Below are 21,474 nucleotides of genomic sequence, written 5' to 3'. Positions count from 1 at the left end.
GTCAGAGAGGCATAGGTTTTCATCTCCACGAATCCTGACATAGAAGCAGGCAGAGCTTGGAAGATAGCAGAACTGTCCACACAGACAACATACCATCTAGAATAAACTAGATGACATGTTGTCCCCACATAGGGTGTCCAGACGTGTATTGCGAGAAGGGGAGGAAAGGCAGCCCAGTTTCTGTCGTGTCCAAAAATCGGTTACATGTCCTCCCGGAGGACGTGGTGGACCAATGTGGAGACAGCAGCTGAAACCAGGAGGGGATGAGGGAGACATGGTAAAGATGAGCCAGGACCTGTTCAAGCCCCTCCTAGATAGCCTTGCTTGGAGGAGACGTGATCGAGAATCAAGTATGGATTGAGCAGAGGCAAAGGATGGGGAAGTATCAGGTAAGGGGGGGGGAACAGAGCCAACGGCTCTCATGAGAGCATGGTTGTGTTTTGAATACTGGGTGAAAATAGAAGGATAGGTTACTCTTGAGTCACCTCCTTTTCTATGAGAAGGCGCCTTCCAGTTCTAGCTGTTTATCTGCTATTTCCTTATTGGCTGTGAACATAATTCTGCTCCTGATTGGTGTCTCTTTTTATTTTATATAAATGTATACCTATGTATACTGCACATATACTGTCTATCTATCTATCTATCTATCTATCTATCTATCTATCTATCTATCTATATAATATATAAAACCATTATATATACATGTATCACTATATGTAATTATGTGTAGCTTCTGTATAATAATGAGTGGAGTAATCTACTTTATATTTATTTACATAATTATTTGCAGTTACCTTTTACATATAATTTATATATATATATGTAATTTTATATGTCAAAGAGACAGAACAAGGAGCATAATAATATTTATAGGCACTGCAAGTCCACCAGATTTAAAACTGTTACATGATGTTCCAAAATGAACCAAAAGAAATTCAGAGAAGAGAGCTGCTCTAAGGGAACAGAATAGATTATAAACTCAGAAATAAGCCAAGTGGAGAAGAGAAAGATTTGAAAAGAGTTGAAAGGTAACAGGACAGAATTATAAATCATGGAGAAACTAACTTTAGAAATGGAGACTGAACTAGAAAGGACACGAGAGCATATAAACCCATGGGTAATGCCTTAAAAATAATAGAAGATGGAAAAGTGAAAACGTGTAAAAAAAAAAAAAATCCAAAGGAAATGAAGAGACAAAAGCACATGAGAGACTTCCAGGTTCCTGTCCAGCTTGGAAGGTCACCACTCTGTCCTAACAAGTAAAAAGTTGGGCAAAGTGTAAAATCAATAACCCTTCTTAGATCCATGAGACAAGTGAGGTCACAGCAAACTTCTATCCCCCAAATCAGAGAGACTGACAGGCAGGTAAAGAGAATCACAGCTCACGCGACCAGTAACCGCTGCAGAAACCAGTGCTGGGTGGGAAAGCCTGGATTGGAACTGGGAAATTGCCTGAGGCTCAGTGTGGACCACCATGAGTTAGAAAATGCAGGGGGATCCAGCTATGCAGGGGCCCCACGCTTTTGTGATTTTTACCTCCTGGGGTTCTACCAGGTTCTCACAGTGAATATTGGAGAAAAATTCCCTTGTACTTCTGCCAGGGAGAGGGAAGAAGAACCATTTTGAAGTGATCCAGAGTATTATGTTCTTAATAAGGTCTGCCCTCCAGAGAGACTGTTTTGCCAGAACTCAACCTGTTGGGATTGTATCAGTGACTAACGTAACTGGGGGACGGGAAATACCCAATTCCAGCCCACTCTTGCCATCCTGTCCCACCTAAGGGGGGGGGCTGAGAAACATGTGAAGTTCACAGTCCAGGGGCACAAGCTCACTGAGAGACTGAGACTTACTGGCACCCTCAAACACGTCCTCCTCTCACCCCTTACCATCACATTACTAAAGGCTTGTTGACAGCAGTTCCCTTTACCCAAAATATCCTGTGTGGCTATCAAGAAAATCACGTACTAAAAGGCAACAAACACAGTTGGAAGAGACAGAGCAGGGATCAGAACCAGACTCTAATATGGCAGCAGTGTTGGAATTACCAGACCAGGAATTTAAAACAACTATGGTTAATACGCTAAAGGCTCCAGTTCATAAAATAGACAGCCTTTGAGAACAGATGGGCAATGTAAGCAGAGATGGAATTCAAAGAAAGAAAAAAGAAATGCTGGAGAACAAAAACATTGGCAGAAATTAAGAATGCCTTTGATGGCTTATTATTAGACTGGACTTGGCTGAGCAAAGAATCTGTGAGTTTAAGGATATCTCCATAGAAACATCCAAAACTGAAAAGGAAAGAGAAAAGGATTGGATTAACCTCCCCCCCCACACACAACAGGACAGAATATTCAAGAACTGTAGGACAACTACCAACGAGCTCTAGAAACATGAAGAAAGGAATAGAAGAAATATTTGAAACAGTAATGACTGAGAATTTCTGCAACTTAATGTCTAACATCTAACCACAGATCCAGGAAGTTAAGACAACACCAAGAAGAAGGAATGCAAAAACCCCACTACATGTAGGCATATCATTTTCAAGGTACGGAAAACTAAAGATAATGAAAAAATCCTGAAAGAAGCCAGAAGGAAAAAAACCTTTCCTATAAAAGATAAGAATTTACATCCAATTTTTAAGAAAGAGTGGAAGCAAGAAGAGAATGAAATATTTAAAATGTTGGGAGGGAAAAGCTGTCAACCTAGAATTCTGTATCCTGCAAAATTGCCCTTTAAGAATGAAGGAGAAAGGACTTTCTCAGACAGACAAAAATTGAAGAAATTTGTTGCCAGTAGACCTGGCTTACAAGAAATGTTGAAAAAAGCTCTTCTGCAAGAAGGAAGCTCAGAAACTTGAGTTTATATAAAGGAAGGAAGAAAGCATTGGTGAAGGTAAAGTTAAAATTTTTCATGTTTCTTATTCTTAATTGATATAACAGATAAAAGTGTGCTCAGAGGAATAACAGCAATTCTGTATTTGCCTGTGTATGCTTACGTGTAAGTGAAATGAATAACAGCAATGCTACAAAGGATGAGAGGGATGAATTAGGATTATTTTGTTATGAGGTATGTTCACTATCCACGAAATAGTATAATGTTATTTGAAAGTGGATTTGGATTAGTTGTAAATGCATTTTGCAGACTCGAAGGAAACCACTTTCAAAAAGTAAACAGAAAAAAAAAGCGTAACTTATATGTGAAGGAGAGAAAATAAAATCATATGAAATGTTCAGTTAAAGCCAGTAAAGGCAGAAAAATAGTGGAAAACAAAGGTGGAGAGAAAAAATAAGACCAACAAATAGAAAACATAAACAAATATGGTAGACCTTAATCCACTTATATCAATAATTACTTCGAACATCAGTGGTTTAAATGCACCAATTTAAAGACAGAGTATGTCAGAGTGGATAAAAAATGACACCCAACTCTTTCTTGCCTACGGGAAACTCACCTCAAATATAAAGACACATAGATTAAAAGCAAATAGATGGAGAAAGATATATATCATGCTAATAATAATCATAATAAAAAGTAGGAATAGCAGGCTTCAAGGTAAGGAAAGTTATCGGGGATAAAGAAGGGCATTACATGATTATAAAGGCATCAGTTCTAACAATCCTTAACATGTATGTGTCTAACAACAGCATCAAAGTCTGTGAGGCAAAAATAGAACTACAAGGAAAAAAAAATGAATCCATTGTCTTGTTGGAGACTTCAACACCCCTTTATCAGAAATGGGGAGATCTAAAAGGAAGAAAGTTGGTAAGGGCATAGTTGAACTATACAACACTGTCAATCAACTGGATATAATGGGCATGTATGGTTTCCTTCGTCCAGCAATAGCAAAATACACATTTTTCTCAAGCTCGTATGGACACATTCACCAAGATAGACCATATTCTGGGCCTTAACATACAACTTAACAAATTTAAAAGAACAGAAGTCATACAATATCTGATCTCAGACAACAATTGAATTAAAATAGAAAGGTGAAAAATGTCAGAACACTTGGAGGTTAACACGCTTTTAAATAACACATGGTTAATAAACCTGTGATAAATTAAATAATATTTTGAACTAAATGAAAATGAAACCACAACTCATCAAAATTTGTGAGATGCAGCAAAAGCAATGTTTAGGGGGGAAATTTAAAGTACTGAGTGCATCTATTAAAAAAGAGGAAGATCTAAAATCAATAATCTAAACTTCCACCTTAGGAAATTAGAAAGAGAAGAACAAATTAAGTCCAAAGTAAGCAGAAGAAAAGAAAAATAATTCGAGCAGAAGTCAATGAAATTGAAAACAGAAAATCAAAGAAAATCAATTAAAAAATTGTTTCATTGAAAAGATCAATAAAATTAATAAGCTAGGCAGGCTAGCTAAGAAAAAAAGAGAATATAAATTACTAATACCAGAAACAAGAGCCAGCACTATAGACGCCATGAACATTAAGAAGATAATAAAGCAATATGCCCACAAATTTTATAAACTAGGTGAAATGGACCAATTCCTTGAAAGACACAATCTGCCTAAATGCACACAAGATAAAGACAATCTGAATAGGCTGATAGGTATTAAATTGAATGAGCAGTTAATAACTTTCCATACTAAAAGCAGCAGGCCCAGATGGATTCACTTGTGAATTCTATCAAACATTTAAAGAAGAAACCACATGGGTTCACTGTAATCTTTCAGAAGATAGAAGCAAAAGAAATACTTCTTAACTTATTCTCTGAGGCCATGCTTACTCTAAAATCAAACTGACAAATACATTGCAAGAAAAAACAAGAAATATAGATCAATACCTTTCATAAACATAAATATAAATAAAATTATTAGCAAATTGAGTCCAACAGTATATAAAAAGAATTATATGCCATGACCACAGACGGTTTATTATCCCAGGTAAGCAAGGCTAGTTCAAATTCAAAAATCAACTCCTATAATCTATCACATCAACTGAGAAAAAAGGAAAAATCACAGGGTCATATTATTAGGTATAGAAATAGCATTTGACAAAACCCAACACCCATTCATGGTAAAAACTCTCAGTAAACTAGGAATAGAGGGGAACTTTCTCAACTTCATGAAGACTGTAGAAAACCTACAGCTAACATCTTAGTATTGAGAAGCTTGAAGGTTTCCCACTAAGATCTGAAACAAGCCAAAGATGTCCACTCTCACCACTGATTGTCAACATTATGCTGGAAATCTTAGCTAATGCAATAAGATAAGAAAGAGAAGGGACACCTGGGTGGCTTGGTCAGTGAAGTGTCTGCCTTCGGCTCAGGTCATGATCCCCGGGGTCCTGGGATTGAGCTTTGCTTTGGGCTGCTTGCTCAGTGGGGAGTCTGCTTTTCCCTCTGTTCCCCCACCCCGTGTACTTTTTCTTTCTCAAATAAATAAAATCTTTAGAAAAGGTAAAGAGAAATAAAAGGCATACAGATGGGAAAGGAAGAAATATAACTCTGTTTGCAGATGGTCTGCTTATCTATGTAGAAAAACTGAAAGAATCAACTAAGAACTAAACAATTATGGCAAAGTTGCAGGATACAAATTTAATATGCAAAAGTCAATTACTTTCCTAAATACGAGCAATGAACAACTAGAATTTGGAATTTAAAACATAATACCTTGGGGCGCCTGGGTGGCTCAGTTGGTTAAGTGTCTGCCTTAGGCTCAGGTCATTATCCCAGGGTTCTGGGATCGAGCCCAGTGTTAGGCTCCTTGCTCAGTGGGGAGCCTGCTTTTCCTGTTTTCTCTGTCCCTCTGTCCCTCCTCCTGCTCCTGCTCCTTGGCTTGTTCTCTCTCGTCTCTCAAATAAAATCTTTAAAAAATAAAATAAACACAATCCCCCCCCCAAAAAAAACCCACAAAAACTTAGTTATAAACATAAGAAAGTATTACAAGATCTGTAAGATAAAAAACTATAAAACTCAGGTGAAAAATATCAAATAAGAACTAAATAAATGGAGAGATATTCTGTGTTCATGAATAGAAAGACTCAGTATTATCAAAACGTTATTTCTGTCAGACTTGATCTTTAGACTTAATGCAATGCCTATCAAAATCCGAGCAAGTTATTTTGCAGATATTGACAAACTATTTATGAAGTTTATTTGGAGCATCCAAAGACTCAGAATAGACAGCATAATATTGAAGGAGAAAACACAGTTTTCTTAAAAAGCTATAGTATTAAGGACAGTGTGTTATTGGTGAAAGAATGTGCTAGTAGATCAGTGGAACGGAATAGAGAGTCCAGAAATAGACTCATAAATATAGTCAACTGATCTTTGTCAAAGAAACAAAAGGAATACAATGGAACAAGGGTAGCTTTTCCAACAAGTGGTACTGGAATAACTGGACATTTTAATGCAAAAAAAAAAAAAAAAGAATCTAGACAGACATTATGACCTTCACAAAAATTAACTCAAAATGAATCGCAGACTTTAAAATGCAAAACTGTAAAATCCTAGAAAATAACATAGTAGAAAACCTAGGTCATGTCGGGTATGGTGATGACTTTTTACATAAAACACCAAAAGTGGGACCCATGAGAACTCATTAAAATTAGAAACCTGTGCTCTGGGGAAGCCAATGTTAAATGAATGAGAAGATGAGCCTCAGACTGGGAGAAAAAACTGGCAAAAGACACATCTGGTAAAGGACTGTTAGCCAAAATATCGAAAGAACTCTTGAAACTCAAAAGTAAGAAAACAAACAAACTGATAAACAAGTGGGCCAAGCACCTCACCAAAGAAGATGTCCACATGACAAATCAGCACACGAAAAAATGCTGCATGTGGTATGTCATCAGGGCAGTGCAAATGAAAATGAGATACCGCTAGACCTGGTAGAATGGCCTGATTCCAGAACTGGCAACACCAAAGGCTGGTGAGCAACAGGAATTCTCCTTTATGATCTGTGAGGATGGAGACTGGTTCTGCCACTTTGGAAGACAGTGTGGTGGTTTCTTACAAAACTAAATATACTCTTGCCGTGATCCAGCGATTGTGCTCCTTGGTATTTACCCAAAGGTGTTAAAAACTTACGTCCACACAAAAACTTGCACGTGGGTGTTGATAGAAGCTTTATTCATAATTGCCAAAACTTGCAAGCAATCAAGATATCCTTCAGTAAATGAATGGATAAACTGTGGTATATGCAGATGATGGAGTATTATTCATCATTAAAAAGAAATGAACTATCCAGACACAAAAGGACATGGAGAAAATTTAAATACATACTAATGAGTGAAAGAGGCCAATCTGAAAAGGCTGTGAACTGTATGATTCTTGCTATATGGCGCCTGGAACAGAAAAAACTCTATAGACAGTGAAAAGATCAGTGGTTGCCAAGGGTTAGGGAGACGGGAAGGATGAAAAGGTGGAACATGGAGGATTTTTAGAACAGCAAATCTGTTCTGTATGATAATATAATGATGGATGCGTGTCATTATATATTTGTCAAAATTCATAAGATGGATAGCACCAAGACTAAACCCTAATGTAAACTATGGACTTTGGGCAATTAGATGTGTCACTGCAGGTTCATATGTCGTAACAGATATACCGCTATGGCAGGAGATGTTAATAATGGGAAGGCTGAGCAGATGTGCAGGCAGGGAATGTGTGGGAAAATCTCTGTACCTTCCATGCAGTTTTGCTGCGAACCTAAATCTGTAAAAGATAGTCCATTTATGGGGGCACCTGGGTGGCTCAGTTGGTTGAGTGACTCTTGAGTTCAAGCATCATGTTGGGCTCCATGCTGGGCATGGAGCCTGCAAGAAAAAAAGAAAAAAAATTCTATCTATTAAAAAACAAACAAACAAACAAAAACCACAACAGAACATGTTAGAAGAACATCTAATGTGCTTATAGTAAAAGACCCTGGGAAGAATACCAAAGCTCAGGAACGCTTGCTTGAAACTACACGTTGAAAATGCATAGCGCATACCTTGGGAAACCAACTTCTTCTCTGGCCAACGCAGATATTCTAGTAAAGTATATTCATTAAAGGTAAAGAAAAAAAAATCTGTGGAACCCAGACAAAAAGGCAAGTCACTTTTAAAGGAAAGGAGGTCACTTGTCATCAGATTTGATGATACCAATACTTTGTGCCAAGTGAAAATGGAGTAATGTATTAAGAAACTCAAGGAAAGGAAATTCGAGTGGAGGATTCCAGCCAAACTGACTTTTCATGTAAAAGCCAGAAACCAACGATTATGAATGTGAAAAAATTTAGGGATATTGTTTCTGTGAGCCCTTCTTGAGGAATTTACTGGAGAATGAGCTCCAGTAGAGACTCTGGCGGGAGGAGTGGCTGGAAGCAGGCGATGTGCCTTGATTCAAGTTGTTGAGACTCCGGATGATTGTGAAGGAGAGAGCATCACGCGACTCAACACTGTGAAGTTGGTAAACTACCAAAAATGGGAGAAGGGTGGGGAGAGTTTGCAAAAAGTATATTAAACTTTCATATAAATAATTGTAAGTGGACTTGACTGACCTATTAAAATACGAAGAACTTAAGATTTTAGGATTGATTAACAAAGCCAAATGTGACATTATATGTACTAAAACAGATACAGAAAGTACAAATAAAAGGATGGACGAAGGTATGCTAAGAAGCACAAATAAAAATAAAGTGCATTTCTCAAACTCATTATTGGATAAGGCATCATCGACCAAAAACCTTGCAAAGAGACAAAGAAGGGTATCTAATAATTTTAAGGGGTATACTTCTCAGTGAAAATGAAGTAGGTATATGCACCCAGTAACAGAAACCACTTCCACAAGCCAGAAACTAAAGATTCCAAGAGAATAGAGTACAAATTCATAATAGGAGATACAACACACTTCAGGTAGAAAAAATAAGTAAAATGCTTAGTATAAAAGCTCAATGAGACATGTCAAGACCCGAACCTCAGAGTATATGTTTTTAAAAGGTTCGCATAAAACATTAAAGAATATTGACCATATTTTAGGTCATACGGACACTCACAAACACAGTAAATTCAAAAGAGTGGCAATAATATAAACATCAGTCTAAAGAAATAAAACTAGAAATTAATTTTTCCAAAAAAAATAAAAAACCCAACACCCCACAGAAGCCCCTTTGACATAAGAACTAAAAGGTCACACTATCTTGAACATAGTGAAAATGAATAATGATGTTGTCGAATATGTGGGACACAGCTTAGAAAGTTATGAGAATAGAGATTTTAGCATTAAATGTATATACCACTAAAAATGAAAAAAATAAATGAATTAACCACGTTAAAAACTAGAAAAAATAACGGAGTAAACAAAAGAAAGCAAGAGGATGGAATTAACAAAGTAAAAAGGAAGTGGATGCGTTAATTTAAAGATTGGTTCTTTGAAAAAAATCAATAGGCAAACCACTAATTCAATAAAAAAAAAAGCACAAATATTCAAATATTAAAAGTTTCGGGGCGCCTGGGTGGCACAGTGGTTAAGCATCTGCCTTCGGCTCAGGGCGTGATCCCGGCGTTATGGGATCGAGCCCCACATCAGGCTCCTCCGCTATGAGCCTGCTTCTTCCTCTCCCACTCCCCCTGCTTGTGTTCCCTCTCTCGCTGGCTGTCTCTATCTCTGTCGAATAAATAAATAAAAAAAAAATCTTAAAAAAAAAGTTTCATAAAGGTAAGAGGGGGATAATGATAGAAACAGAGGAAATTAAATCCTAAGAGACCATTTGCTCAATTATATGAAAGTGGATTTGAAGATCTTCATGAAATGAATCATTTTCTAGAAAAAATTAAATTTACCACAGAAAATCTAAACAGGCTAATTATCAGATAAATAAAGCAGTAGAAGAATTTTCTGATAAATACACCAGAGTCAGATTATCCTTACTTATGTATATTATCCAAATTATTCCAAAGCCTAAGAAAGAAAACCTCCAAATTTATTTCATCAAGTAAGTTATAAAATAGATTCTAAAAATCTTTAAAAAAATTACTTTGGATAATTATTGATCAGTTTCACTTATGAATATTGATACAGAAATCTGAAAATATTTTTTTAAAGAAACCAATGTTGCATTAAAACATACATCATGACCAGGTGGTTTATTCCAGGAATCCAAGAGTGGCTCAGTACCAAAATACATACATATATATATATATATATATATATATATATATATATATATATATTCTTCATATTGGTAGCGGTAAGGAAAAGAATCCTTTGGACATCTCTGAAGATAAGGAAAAGTCACTTGACAAAATTCAGAGTGTATGTTTCAGAAGTTAATAAAAATAGGAGCTGGTGGCTGGCTCACTAACGTTATTTTACAAACAGAGACTACAATTCAAAAGTCAATACTTTGTTTACAGGGGAACACTCATCAGAATTAAGTGTAAGTTAAGGATATTTATTATCTCTCTGTTGTCCATGTGTGTGTTGGAGGCTTGAGTCAATATAATTCACACAGAGATTTAAGTTTGGGTATGAAGAGACAGTTGCAGATAATTTGATGATATATGTTGAAGTCCCAAGAAGACCAGTGGAAAAACTGTAAAATGGATTTTTGAGAGAAATCCATATATACAACAGCTGCTTCTAAAATGAAGATCTCAATAGCCTTCATGTATATTGCCCAGTTAGAAAGGATATTGAGACATACGCATGTATGGAATGATACTTGGCGTGCCCACACATACACATGTGTGTACGAATTCAAGTGTCTATTAAGTTAGAAAGAGAATCAGTAATAGTCTTAGGTCAGTCATTTGTCAATAGTCGTGAAGTCTCCCAAAAGAGAAAATTTATTCAAAAAACTTCTTGTTTAATGATCTCATTTCTGCAAGCATAGTTTTCTGGTATTACTCTTTGTGGACTCAGGACAAAGATAATAAGAATTTTTAAGATCTGTGTCAGCCTAACACTTCAGTGATACTGGATTTCTAAGACTGGTCCATATCCACTGCATGTATGAAACAACGCTGTTGATTATTATCAGGCTTCCAAAAAGGAAGTTGAGCCGTGTCCATAGAACAATCTCAAGAGCTCTTTCCATTTCTTCTAATTTCTATGGCATCACTTTAATTAAAAGTATTTTTTCCCTTAATGGAACATGAGAGCAATATTTTATCTTCAGTGACTTCTCATTTCAGGATATTATTCACCACTATAAATAATGCATTAGGATATTAATGATGCATAATAGTTGTGATATTCCAGATGAACTGTTCTTCTTATTCAAGTGAAAATTTTTGAATAATAAAAATGTCAGTATAAAATAAATGCCAGATGATGTAAGGAAGATCCACTTTAAAAATAAAGTTTATGAAATGTTTTAAGCAACCGATGGTAGTTTCTCAACGTGTTTCCTCTAAAAATTAATTGAAGTAATAAAATATAATTATGGGAAAATAAATATTAACATTATTGTTTTGTTCTATTGACTTTATTGTGATTTTCACAGAATTTTGCTTTGGGCAAAAGGGAGGAAAAAGGCCAAGGTGGTTGGAAAAGAACGTAAATGATCGGTAGCCATAGTCGTTTCTCAAAATCCTTGGGTTTTAGTTATATAATTATTTCTTTGCCAGTGTTTTAAGAGGAAAACAAAGGCGATGGTAGGTGTGGCAGAAAGGAAACATCCTAATTATGAATATCCAGTCAACAAAGAATCAACGATTTCAGATTTACACAAAGTTCTGGAATGGAAGCATCATGAGGACATGCCTAACAATTTTTAACCGATTATTGATGGGCAGAGTAGAATTATTCATTAACTTGTAAATTCTAAGCTGTGCGGAAGTGGTTGTTCTTAGTGTCTTACATACACATGGATGCTGCTACCCAGTTAGGAAAGGGGTTGTGACACAGAAGGACAGAGATGACATCATTGAAATCCCCCAAGTAGGAAGCATTCTTTGGGATACTTAATACCACAATCAAAAATTGTCTTATGAGCTATAGACTCATTCTTGGAATCTTTTAAAGACTGAAGAATTCTTATTATAGTCTAAAATGAGCTTCTGATGCCCTTTATGTTTCTTGAAATAAAAACTTGAGAAAACACTAAAATCTAAGACTGGGAAACCATCTAAAATCTGGGAAAGATATCTACTAGTTATAAGGCAGATGGAACTAGTTGGAGAAAAACACAGTGGAGTTCACCGCTGATACACAGAGGTTCACCTCAGACACTGTAGAGAGGTTGGCAGACACTTGAATCCACCTAGCCAACCCATCTGCCTTTGCTCAAGGGACTGTGCCAACAAGGATAGTGAACAGCATTGTGTCCCTCCAGTGACTCCATCACCTCAGTTCACACTCCCGCCAAACGGCATGGGTGCGGTAGGCGTGAAGCTGGTGATGACCTGTTGCATTTTGGAAGCTTTGGTCCTCACAAAGTACCTAACGCATATGCAGAGACAGGAGCAGCATCGGCAGAGCCACAGGCTAGGACTTGTGACTTTGATGATGGCATATTCATTCTAAGAATAGAGAACAGAACCAAGAGAAGGGAAGGAGAAGCTGCCAACTTAGACAATCGGGGCTGAATGAAAGGACAGCCTGTAAAAACCCGAAACCTGCAGGAGGGTCTTATGCACTGTTTTCCTTTCTCGATCTGAAAGTATGGTTTAGCCATCACTGGAGTGAACACCACTGTGGCAAATGATGATCTCACAAAGGGCCTGGCACACTTTCCTATAAAAAGCCAAGTAATAGGCTCTGTGGGTCATATGATTTTGTCGCAGCTACTCACCTGTGATGTTGTAGCGTGAGAACAGCCACAGACTGCACGTAAGCAAATGAGCATCCTTGTGTTCCTTAAAAACTATATGGGCATTTAAGTTTGAATTTCTATTAATTTTTTGTGTCATAAAATATTCATGGGATTTTTTTTTCAACTATTAAAGTTTTCAAAGCCACTCTCTGCTCATGTCCTATGCAGAAACTAAAAGTGGGCCAGATTTGGTCCATGGCATGTGGAGTGTCTATACCTGATAGTGTGTCTATACCTGATACCTGATATGGAAAATTTTATATTCTTAAAGGAGAAGCTAGAACAAATGCAATCGGGGCAATAATTAAAGATATGATACAAGAAAAATGTTCTGTCTGCAGGTTAAATGTCTTCATGCTCTCCTAAAGTTTGGAAAGAGAGTGCTTCTGGCTGGAATCCTTACAGGTTTTATGAAAGTTAGAGGCAGGGCATGTGACCTGGACTTCTTGACAATGGTAATTAAGAGTTAATGAATGTGTTTGACATATGAATGAGAGAAAAAAGGAGTGAAATACAGATAGAGATAAGTAGAATGTGAAGTGGAAAGAATTGCATAAGGAGGGTAAGGACAAAGGAACAGAGGAGAGGCCTTTGTCTGTGAATAGGAATTCCTAAGTGTTCTGTTGGGGTGGGGCAGGGCTTCAAATGCCAGGTAACCCTTACAACTCTATTTGAAAGATAAAGAGAGCTACTGAAAGCTTTAGAACAATGGACTGCGTTATTTCAGGCTCTGCTACTGTCAGAGAGGATCAAAGCCAGAAGCTGGTTATCATTATAAGGACAGATTTTAATCAACAATATACTATTGCAGTGGGGAAGGCAGTCCAAGGCTCAATTTTGATGTGTATGGAGGTGACTGGGTATGTTATAGGAGGAAGGGGGGAGAACAGAGGGGGTAAGGTGAGGGCTTAGTAGAGTAATAGAAGTGAATGCTGTTTAGGCCAGCTGTGTTGGCTAGCTGGTAGTTATTGAAGTTAGGAGTCTCTTCTCTTCTATTGGGATCCCTGCCAGGACTGGGGAGCAGAGATCCTGTCTTTCCTGCTGATTACAAATATGTCAAGGGAATGGCTTGCAGGTTTTCAAGAAAGACCCTCTTGAGTTGCAGGAGATCTAGGTATATCCATCCCAAAGGGACAGAGGAAGGATTCACAGGGATTCACAAGGATTTACAAAGTTGTAAAGCCTTTTTAGTAAATGCTCTAAGAAAGGGTAGTAGGGCCTATAGCCAGGTGTTGGCTAGAACAAACTATAAAATCTTTTGGCAGCCTTGAGCTTTCTCAGATAGGCTGTTAATGGTGGCTAGGATCCTTCTAGGGGTATGGCGTTCAGCTTTAGAAACTATGTTACTGAATAAGTCTTTTAATGTGTAGGGGAGGGGTATGGACAAAATGATTTTTGTTGAGAGTGTCTAGTTTTAATAGCCGGTGTTGAGGCCTAGTCTAAAATAGGGTTCTGAGGGCCTGCTAAGAGTTTGGTCAAGGAGCTAATCATTGTCATTACTACTGATTTGTATATTTGGACATGCATAACCTTCCCTGGAGTTGTAAACAATCCAGCCTGAGTTTACTGGAAGAAAACTTGCCTCCGTGTGTGCTCGGTCCTCTCTCCTCCTAGAACGCCCCTGTGCATTGCCTCTCCTGAAGGAAGCCTTCTCACCCTCTAGGCCGCTGTCCAGATGGGCCTGCCTGTGTCATACCATCCTGCATTTATAATGCATCCTTCCAAAGAATGCATAGACACTGTCTTCATGATTTAAGGAGTTAACTTAATGATTTTGATTTCGCAGGGTAAATATTCATACTTGTGATTCTAATAGTGCTTAATCCAGTACAGACTGGTAATGGATTTGGTACAGTGTGTTGCAGGAATAATTAATTTTCTGCTTTATGTAAAGAGTGAATCTTTGTCAGCATGCTCAGACATAATTAAAAATATAGTTGAAAAAGTTGATACAGAATGAAATGCTAGGATTTTTTTTTTGCCAGTGTAAGTATCATGGCCTAGACATTTTTAAATTTCATGTGTTTTATAGTAAGTGGTAAAGAATTTGAGATTATATTTCTGTTTTATTTTGCTTAATCTATATGATAGGCAACATTACTAATAAAATGCTTAGCATGTATGTTACTATTAAAATATCCTCTTTCTGGAAAAACTTAATCAGGCTCACATTGGAGGGAAAAAAAGACCTAAAATAGCGAGAGAACAACAGAAGAGATTTATTTAATCAGATGCACTGGTGGATCAGTTAGGAATCGTGGCAGGTTGTGTAGAACATCAGATAAGGGAAAGACCACTATGAGCTGGGTTGTCAACAAAGATGGCGGAGGTGAGATTTTCTAGAGGCAGGCTCTAGCTGGATCGGTGAGGCAGGTCTTGCAGAAAGGGAAAGAGAGTGAACCATGGATGAACTTGACGGTGACCAAGAAGGGGCTCAAGATGAGAACAAGGAGAGCGTGAAGAAGAAGACAGGCTAGTTCAGAGTCAAAAGGTCAAGGGAGGAGAGTATTTTTGGTGGGAACAAAGGGATAAATAGTATCAACTATAGCTGAGGGGATAAGAAGTGGGAAAAGTCCGTATGTGCAGGATGCCTTTGGAGAAGTTGGAGTCTTTTCAGTGTTTCACTGAAACTGAAGCACATGTTCCTGAAGGAGGCAAGTAAGCCCGTGAAAAGATGATCAATGTCGTCAGTTGTCAGGGCAGAGCATACTGAAACCACAGTGGCATACCCCTTGCACAGCTGCTGCAACAGCCCACGTGGAAAAGACATGTATGACCAAGAGTCGGCAATACCGAGAGCAACTGCAGCTCTCCCAGTGTCGATGGCAGTGCAAAATGGCACATTTAGGAAACAGGTTGGCAGTTTTTAAGCATAAATGTATGTAGAATGCACCAATCCATTCCCACCTCTTTATCTGAGTTGCATACCCATGTTTCCGCCAGAAGTTCTAAGTTTGGAGTAGCTTTATTAGTAAGCCCAAATTTCCAACAACTTACAAAGGGATCCTGTTTAGCAATAAAAGGAATGAACTATTAATCTGTGCAACAATGTAGATGCAACTCAGAGCTTTAAATCAAGCGACTGAAGCAACACAGTTAACGCTATACAGCGCGTGATTCTGTGCATATGAAATGGTAGGATGACAAAGGCCCAGCAGCAAAAAGCAGATCAGTGGTTGCCAAGGGCTGGAGGAAGGAGGTGGGAAATTCTGCAGAGACACACAGTTGTTTTGATTCCATAAAATAGATGGAAATGTTTTTTTTTTTGTGTGTGTGTGTCGTGGTGATGGTTACATGGCTGTAGACAAATGTTAAAGCTCATTAAGTTGTATACCTTTAAGTGGCAAATTTTATTGCACAATTTATGTCGAGATAAATTATATCTCGACAGAGTCGATGCTGTCATCAATCCAAAAAAGCACAAAACACAAAGTAAAATAAGTACATACTTGATCACATTAAAATTAAAGACTTCTGGATATCAACAGAAACTTGTGGAAAAAGAGTGCCTCAGATTGGGAGAAGTTATTTTTAACATGTGTGTATATATAAAACTGATAAGATGTTACAATTCAGAATATATAAGGAACTTCTACCAATTAATAAAGAAGAATATCCAAGTACAAAACATTTGAAGAAGTAGTCCACAGAAAAGAACAGTCAGATGGCTTCCAAATATTTAAAAACATGCTCAAGATCATTAGCAATAAGGGATGTGCAAATTAAAATCACATTCTAATTCTCAGGCATGAAATTGGCAGAAGTTGGTAAGTCTAGCAGTGTCAAACGGTGGAAAAGATGGATTAGTGGACGTATTCACATAATCCTGTTAGGAGTATAAGTTGATACAGCTACTTTGGAGAGCAATATTATACCTAATTATTGTATATCTATTGGTATTAGTTAAATAATTATACCAGTATTATACCTAAATATTTAAAATTATAATATCCAGAACTTCACAAATACACTCCAAGAAATATGCCTGGCCTAGACCAACTCTTGCACACAGGCTTATGAAAATGAGTAAATGCATGTTCATTTCAACATTTTTTGTAGTAACAAAAGCAATCAAAAGACTGCTTACTTACCTATTAGAATGGTAATATCCAAAACCCTGGCAATACCAAATGCTGACAAGGATGTGAAGCAACAGGGATTCTCATTCATTATTGGTGAAAATGCAAAATGGGGACTGCCTGGGCTGCTCAGCTGGTTAAGCTTCTGCCTTTGGCTCAGGTCATGATTGCAGGGTCCTGGGATCAAGCCTCAAGTCGGGCTCCCTGCTCAGCAAGAGTCTTCTCACTCTCCCTCTGCCCCTGCTTGTGTGCTCTCACTCACTCACTCACTCACTCTCAAATAAATAAATAAAATCTTTAAAAAAAATGCAAAATGGAAGAGGCACTTTGAAGGACAATTTGCCAGATTCTTGCAAAGCTAAACTTAGTCTTACCATACGATCCAGTAGTTGTGCTCTATGTTATTTACCCAAATGACTTGAAAATTTACATTTATATGAAAGTTTGCACACAGTTTTTTTTAAATAAGCAATTAAAAAATATTTTAGAGAGAGCGTGGGAGTGGGGGGAGGGACAGAGGGAGAGAAAATCCTCAAGTGGACTCTACGCTGAGTGGGGAACCCAACATGGGGCTTGATCCCAGGACCCTGAGATCATGACCTGAGCAGAAATCAAGAGTTGGTGCTTGACTGAGTCACCCAGGTGCCCTGCATACAGTTGTTTATAGCAGCTTCATTTGTGGGTGATTGCCAAAACCCGGAAGCAGCTAAGGTCTTCTGCAGTAGATGACTGTGTGTACAAACTGTGGTTCATCCAGACAATGGAGTATTATTCAGCACTGAAAAGAAATGAGACATCAAGCCATGAAAAGACATGGAGGTGCCTTAAAGGCATATTACTAAGTGATAGAAGCCCGTCTGCAAAGGTTACATACTGCAGGATTCCAACTGATTGACATTCTGGAAAAAGGAAAACTATGGAGGCATTGAAAGGATCAATGGTCACCAGGTGGCAGGTAGGAGGCTAGGATGAATAGGTGGAGCCCAGGGGATTTTTAGAGCCGTGAGAATATGCTCTATGATATTGTAACGGTGGATACATGGCATTGTATATTTTTCAAAACCCATAGAATCTACAGCACCAGGAGTGAACTCTAACGTAAATGATATACTTTGAGTGATAATGATGTGTCAGCGTAGCTTCACCAGTTGTAGTGAAGGGACAGCTCTGGTGTGGGGAGATTGTGTGTGTGTTGGGAGGGATGGCGGTGGAGGCATATATGGGAACCTTTTGTGTTCGCTGATGCATTTTGCTGTAAACCTGAGACAGCTCAAAAAATGTTTACTTTTGGAAACATACATACCAAAGATCTCAGGGAAATTCTCAGGGAAATTGATAATTAAATTGTAGTATATTTAAGCAATGTTAAGTATTTACAGTGAAACTATGAACATATCAACAAAAATAAATCCCAAGAACATAATGTTGAGCAAAACTAAAAAATCAAATTGCAGATGGATACACAGTATGCTACTGTTTATTTATGTCATGTTACAACGTTAAAAACAAGTCTATAGCTAATACTACAATATAGGCCTATATAGTAAAATTCTAAAAAAATTCTAATAAATGCTAAGTTCAGCTGAATGGTTCGTACTTCTTCAGGGGAATGAGCAGAATAAAATCAGGTCAGGGTACCTAGATGGCTTCACCTGGTTGTGATAATTTATTTCTTAGCTGGGTATTGAAACATGGGTGTTTATTTATTTTTTTAAGATTTTACTTACTTATTTGAGAGAGAGCCAGAGAGCATAAGCAGGGGGAGTAGCTGAGGGAGAAGCAGACTCCCCGACACGGAGCTCGATCCCAGGACCCAAGGATCATGACCTGAGCACAAGACAGATGTTTAACCAGCTGAGCCACCCGGGCGCCTGTGGGTGCTTATTATGGTACTTTTTTTTTTTTTTTTTTTTACTATTTTGTATTTCTGAAATTCTCCATTTAAAAATAGTTCATGGAAAGTAATGTTTGATTAATAGCTAGAACATTTTTTAAAGTTTTTATTTAATTCCAGTTCGTTAACATCCAGCATAATATGAGTTTCAGGTGTACAATATAGTGATTCAACACTTCCATACATCACCCCATGCTCATCACAAAGGCGCTCCTTAAGCCTGTCCCACCTCCTCTCTGGTAACCATCAGTTTGTTCTCTATAGTTAAGAGTCTGTTGGTTGGTTTGCCTGCATCTCTTTTTTTCCCCTTTGCTCATTTGTTTCTTAAAGTCCACATATGAGTGAAATCATACAGTATTTACCTTTCTCTGACTGACTTATTTCACTTAGCATAATACCCTCTAGCTCCACCATGCGCACGCGTGTGTGTGTGTGTGTGTGTGTATGTGTGTGCGTGCGTGCGCGTGCTCTCATGCCATTTACAACTACATGGGTGGAGCTAGAGAGTATATATATCATCTTTATCCATTGATCAATCGATGGGCACTTGGGCTATTTCCATAATTTGGCTATTATAGATAATGCTGCTGTAAACATTGAGGTACATGTATCCTTTTGAATTAGTGTTTTTGTATTCTTTGGGTAAATACCTAGTAGTGCAACTGCTGGGTCGTAGGGTAGTTCTATTTTTAACTTTTTGAGGAACGTCCATATTGTTTTCCACAGTGGCTGCACCAGTTTGCATTCCCACCACCAGTGTAAGAAGGTTCCCCTTTCTCTGCATCCTTGCCAACATCTGTTGTTTCCTGAGTTGTTAATTTTAGTCTTTTTGACTGGTATGAGGTGATACCTCATTGTGGTTTTGATTTGCATTTCCCTGACGATAAGCAATGGTGAGCATCTTCTCATGTGTCTCTTGGCCATCTGTGTGTCTTCTTCGGAGAAATGTCTTCATGTTTCTGCCCATTTTTTAATCAGATTATTAGAACATTTAAAAAATGAATAGTAAACAAGTAATCTAGGAGGTTTTGATGTTATGTGTAATAACTTTTTGCCTTTTTAGATTTACATTTTCTAGGTTATGCCTTAAAAGCTTGCAGAAGAAATTGATTCACTGGAAATTCATTCTAACTGAAAGTTTACTGTTGGGGTAAGATAGTCAACTTGGTGGATAGGAATGTAGGAATGGACAAGAGCTAAGGATATTGACGATAGAGACTGTGGTGCAGCTGTTAGTATTAGCAGACAACTGCTTGGACTTACTGCTCATGCCACTACTAACTAAAGTTTCTCTCCAGTCTTGTAGTTTGTAAGCTTCAGTTTGCATAATACTTAAGACCTAAGTCAGGCTTCCAGGTTTCATCCAATCCTTCACACTTGTGGAGATGTTGACGTGTACGGCATTCCTTTCTAACTTTCTCCGACATAGCCTCTCAGTATATTTAACACACATTGTTTCAGGTAGCTATTACCAATCAGTTGTACCTGAAATGAAACTGATTTGCCATCCTGGGTTAATCAGAATGGGCTAAGTTATGCTTAATAAGAAAAAAAATTCATGAACCCCCAAATCTCAGTGGCTTTCTCTACAGGAAAGATTTAATTCACATACATCATACACGTTCAACACTGGTTAGGGGGCTTTTCTGCAGATGGTCCCTTGGGAACCCCAGGTAACAAACACTTCACATCTAGAATGGCTTCAATTATCATGGCAGAAGAAGAAAAGAGTATGGAGAACTAACTTGCTTTTTTTTTTTTTAATGCTTTGGTCCCAAGGAAGATACATGTCATCTCTGCTTATAGCCAATTGCTAGAGCTAATGGTCTGACATAACTGCAAGGAAGCTGGGAAATTAGGGGGATCTCACGTCTATTCAGTAAGTAGTATGTGCTTCTGCCACTTGGGCATATTTGCAGCGTAGGAGGCTTCCTACTCTTTAGAAGGGCACAGTCAAAAGGAACTGCGTTGAGTGAAGGGCAGGATGGGATATAACCTGGTGTTCTATGTGTATATAATATAATTTAGGAAATTTAGAATAAATGAACATTTTTTAAAAAATCACCTGACTCAAGTTTTATAAATGAACAGAGTGAATCCTAGTAACGGACTCAAGATCGTACAGATAGTGGGCAGTGTTGGGTCTAAAATGAAAAAGAATCAAACTGTCAATGTATGGAGACAATATGATTGTCTACAGGGAAAATATAAGAGACTCTGCAGATGAATCATTAGGATTGATATGTTCATTCTGCAAAGTTGCTGTAATAGGATTCATAGGCAGTAACATGACCATACTCTAGCAACAACCAAGTAGAAAATGGATTAGAAAAAGTCACTCACAGTAACACCAGAAATGATAAGACATACGAAACCAAGTCGTAAAAGGATGTTTGGACCTCTGGTGAAAATGTCAGTCTTGTTAAGAGACATGAGGAAAGAAGAGAATGAAAGAGGATGTATTCTTTGGGTAAACATGTATATAATAATAGAAATCGTAACAACTTCTTACACATAATAAATAAATCCGAAGTGCTTTGAACAGTGCTTTTTAATGTGCACAGTAAATGTAACCAGTGGTTTGTACTGCTCATTATTATTTCTAACTAGGATACTAATTGCTACAGAAAATTAAAAGTACATATATTCTAAAAATTAGTTTGGATAGTTTTCTTGAAGACTTTATCTTAAAGTTAGTTTAAGTTAGTATTTGAAAATAACCCCTGTAAACATTATTGT

At 37.6% G+C, this 21,474-nt stretch overlaps 1 protein-coding gene across 1 annotated transcript in view; it reads left to right on the top strand.

Annotated features, from left to right (window-relative positions):
• The window catches only part of RYR2 (ryanodine receptor 2), a 718,243-nt gene that overhangs the window by 194,167 nt on the left and 502,602 nt on the right, over positions 1 to 21,474 (top strand). The window lies entirely within an intron of this gene.

This window comes from Ursus americanus, chromosome 6 (assembly GCF_024610735.1).
Source record: "Ursus americanus isolate L20-20 chromosome 6, mUrsAme1.1.p, whole genome shotgun sequence".
Lineage (NCBI taxonomy): Eukaryota > Metazoa > Chordata > Mammalia > Carnivora > Ursidae > Ursus > Ursus americanus.
This window is presented reverse-complemented; position numbering and strand designations above follow the sequence as displayed.